The sequence below is a fragment of the Macadamia integrifolia genome, unplaced genomic scaffold, assembly GCF_013358625.1.
Source record: "Macadamia integrifolia cultivar HAES 741 unplaced genomic scaffold, SCU_Mint_v3 scaffold2674, whole genome shotgun sequence".
In the NCBI taxonomy this organism is placed as follows: domain Eukaryota; kingdom Viridiplantae; phylum Streptophyta; class Magnoliopsida; order Proteales; family Proteaceae; genus Macadamia; species Macadamia integrifolia.
In genome coordinates this window covers 17,027-21,502 of record NW_024868877.1, presented here as the reverse complement: position 1 = coordinate 21,502, position 4,476 = coordinate 17,027, and positions in this window count along the sequence as shown.

Sequence of the window (4,476 nt, the reverse complement as noted above, 5' to 3'; positions counted from 1 at the left end):
TTGTTTATCAGGTATTTGTGTGTAAATTTTTGGAAATCCCATTTTACGCCGTTATGCTGCCGAAATTTCATCGAAATAGTACTCTATAGGTTATATCACCACCTAATCCCCTTTTATCTATACTCACGCATGCCATAAATGCAACATATAATGCAACCCCTTTTTATACTTTCTTTCTTTGGCTTTTAATCTTTAAAGTTTTTACATTAACCCAACCCCATTTCCTTATTATAGAGTCTACGGGATTCTAATGGTATGCTGCGAGTGGAGCAGAGCATCACGCTCTGATACCACCATTTGTCACACCCCGTTCACATTGAACCAGGCCAGTGACCGAGTTAACACCGGTTAACCCAAACCTGCCAGGATCATCAGATACTGTATTCCACCATAGCATACACACAACTAATATAAACTCATCAGATCAGCAGAAGACTAAGTTTTACCTGTGAATAATCCCATAATACTTGATACCCGGATAGTGATACAATAATTATATACATTTGGGCCCGAAGGCATGATATTTACACAATAAAAATAAAGTTCAAATATCAAGTACATAAGGGAATCCACCAAAACAATCAGAGTACACAGCTCGGCTCGGTATCAAGGCTAGAGCTCAGCTCGGCATCACGTAGTAGAGCTCAGCTCGGCCTCAGAAGTGGAGCTCAGCACGGACTCAAAGGTGGAGCTCAGCTTGGCCTCAGAACTGCTGTCCCGCAGCACAGCTCTCGCACGAGCAGTCAGTGCCATGCTCTAACTCCTCAGGGGTCCACCAGTCCTCATCAGGAAACTCGACTGTGGGACCCACCCCATACTCCTCAGATGTATGACCTGCAAAATCATCTAAAAAGGGGTGTACACGTGGGATGAGCTCACTAGCTCAGTAAGTGGTAAGATGGACCACACAGCAGTCCACACATCAAAACACATCATATGCATTACATGTTATGCAATACATTTTAATTCACATCCACCTAAGAAACATTACTAAGTCCTTGGTTTAGTGCTACTACAGCCACAGTGCGCGTATACTCCGGGTACGAGCTGCGAACTCCTTCCCGCGATACGCCCATAGGGCTGTCGGAGAAGGCCTACCGTGAGTACTCGAAAAAGTAAAGACAATGCCGTCCATCGGCTCTCAACAGAAATGTAAATGACTAAAAATAAAGGTGCTGACTCCAGCAATTTAAAAGCAGTACGATTGGCCCTCTTGAATGTACCACCGGGGTTGCCGACTGTCCTACATGACCTGTCGGGCATTATGTCTAACCGCCACAGTGACCCGATGACCGCGACCACTGTTTCTCCCCAAATGATAACCCAACACCTTAACCCCTGTTGGGAAGGGTCGTAGCACGGGATGGTGAAAATCCTAATACCGCATGCTCCTATATGACATTAGTACGATTGCATAGTGCCTCCGTGTCCCATTCCATGGGCCACCAATGCACTTTTCCAAGCCGACTATGGCATCTAGTCTATCAATGCATCATGCACCATAATGTCCACATTCAACATATAAACATCTCATTCAATTGGCATTTGGAAAGTAAACATAACACATATGCACATCAATGTGTGGAATGAATAGTCTACATAGCATATTTATGATGGCATGACTAGACTAGATATAATTAAATGAATGCCAAACAATGCCTTGAAACAAGGCCAAACGTCCTCTCCCCACTTACTTGTAGCGTACAAGGATTCCCGTTCGGTACGGGTGAGATCCGGTGCGAATCGGGTAGGATTTGGTGAACCTAACATAATTGAGCGGGGTTAGTACTTCACCATTTTAGGATCAAAATTAATGAAATTCGATGACAAAATCGTGTTTAGAACGTCAAAAGAAGGTCACACTTCCGATTTGGGTCCAATCGGACGTAAGGATCACCCTCGGGGCCACACGGGTGGGTCAGACAGGTGGGCAGTCTGGCCCACCGGTCCTACCCACCGGTTGGGACCGGCGGGTAGGGGCCCGCCGGTTGGGCCAGGGGCCCCTGTTAGGACCGGTGGGTAGGATGGCCCGTCGGTTGGCCCGTCGGTTGGGCCTGCCGGTTGGGCCCGAAGGCCCCCCTGCCTTCTCAGGTGGGTGCCCACAGGCGAGTAGGGGCCCACCGGTTGCACCCACCGGTCTTGGCGGGAAACACCCTGTTTCTTCCCAACTTTCTCCATTCTTTGGGGATTCAAATGGGGCTTTTCCCAACCCATTCTTCACACCTTCAAGGTCCTATAGGATGGTTCTAACCTAGATCTAGGTTAGATTCAAGTGAGGGAAACCATCTTACCTTCTTTGCTCAAGAATGACTTCAAACCCTCCAAATCACTTCAAACTCACAATGCTTCTTCTACCTTGTCATTATCTCTTCAAATCCTTCAAGATCAACACATAAATCATCTATTAAACCTTAGATTCATCATTTCAAAGGGGATTTACAAGATCTCAAGAAACCATACTCGAATCAAGGGTTTAAAGCTTGGGTATGGTGAATGTTCACAAAACCCAACTTTGCTTACCTCTAACTGTAGATCTAGAGTTGAAGATCACTCTCCCGGCGCCGGAATGGGAAGATCAAGCTTCGGCGCCACTGAAATCCTCCTCTTCTTCCTCTTCCTTCTCTTCCCTTCTTCTTCCCTTTCTTTTCTCTCTCCTCTTTACTATCCTCACCAACGTACGGGTGACATAAATGGAAAGAAAAGAAAAACATAAAGCTATATATATAATTCCTAATTAAGTGAATAGTGCACATGGATGGGTCACTCAGGTGGGTGGGTGCACCCACCTGTCCGCCCACCTGAGGGCCAAAACTTGGGATTTTGACAGGGTTCGGGCCTCGGCACGAACCCCACCCCTGGCATACGATGTAGCATACGTATATACCTTAAAATACGGATATAATACCTACTTTATCCGTACATGGCCGTATGGTAGGTGCATGTACACGACTTGGACACTCCCGTCTCTTCTGGCACTGGCTCGGACTTGTCGGGCCAGCCGGTGTTTAAGGTCACCCGTGCCATCATAGCCCATAAGGAACCCACTCTAATTTCCTCTGGCTTGGTTCCTGCATGGTTAAACCGGTTCAGCCGCGAAATCAGACCGGGTTTAAGAAGCGGGGTATTACATTACCCCCCCTTCTGAAAAATTTCGTCCTCGAAATTACGTACCTGGTTGGTCAAAAAGATGAGGGTACTTGGCTCGCATTTCATCTTCTACCTCCCAAGATGCTTCTTCAAGTGAGTGACCAGCCCATCGCACCTTTACATAGAAGATGGAGCGGTTGCGAAGGGTTTTCACCTTCCGGTCTAAAATTTCAGCTGGCTGTTCTGTATAGGTCATATCAGCTTCTAGGTACTCTGGTTCCACGGGTAGTACATGAGATGGATCATGCACGTATCTCTTCAGCATGGATACATGGAATACATTGTGAACATCCCCAAGTGAAGGTGGCAGAGCAAGCATGTAGGCTACTGAGCCAACCCGGGATAAGATCTCAAATGGTCCAATGTATCTTGGGCTCAATTTCCCTTTTCTGTGGAATCTTTACAACCCTTTAGTAGGAGAGATCTTGAGAAATACCTTTTCTCCTGGCTGAAATTCAATATCTTTTCTGCGGGTGTCCGCATAGCTCTTTTGACGGGACTGAGCTACTTTAATCCATTCCCTAATAAGGTCGACTTTGTCATAAGTCATTTGGATCATCTCAGGTCCTAACATTCGACGTTCACCTACCTCATCCCAATACAAAGGAGTCCTGCACTTTCTGCCATATAACGCCTCATACGGAGCCATCCTAATTGTAGCTTGGTAACTGTTGTTATATGCAAACTCCATAAGAGGTATATATTCTTCCCAACTGCCACTCATCTCCATTGTACATGCCCTGAGCATGTCCTCTAATATCTGTATGGTTCGCTCCGATTGACCATCCGTCTGTGGGTAAAAAGCAGTACTCAAATTCAATTGTGATCCCAAGGCACGCTGTAAGCTTTTCCAAAATCTGGAAGTGAACCTTGGGTCCCTATCTGAAACAATGCTCCCTGGCACTCCATGTAAGCGCACTATGTTGTCCATGTAAAGTTGTGCGAGTTTGGTCATGGAGAACTTGGTCTTGATAGGAATGAAATGAGCAGTCTTGGTGAGCCGATCAACGATCACCCATATCGCGTCCATTCCCTTAGGTGTACTTGGTAGTCCGGTGACGAAGTCCATTGTAATCCTTTCCCACTTCCATTCTGGTACTGGGAGTGGCTGAAGAGTACCATAAGGTCGATGCATCTCAGCTTTTACTTTCTGACAGGTAAGACAAGTCGCCATATACAAAGCTATGGTGACTTTCATGCTTGGCCACCAGTAACTTTGTTTGAGGTCTTTGTACATTTTGGTACTTCCTGGGTGAAGTGAGTACTCGGAGCTATGTGCTTCTCGCACTATCTTGTCTTGTATATTCAAATCATCGGGTACACACAATC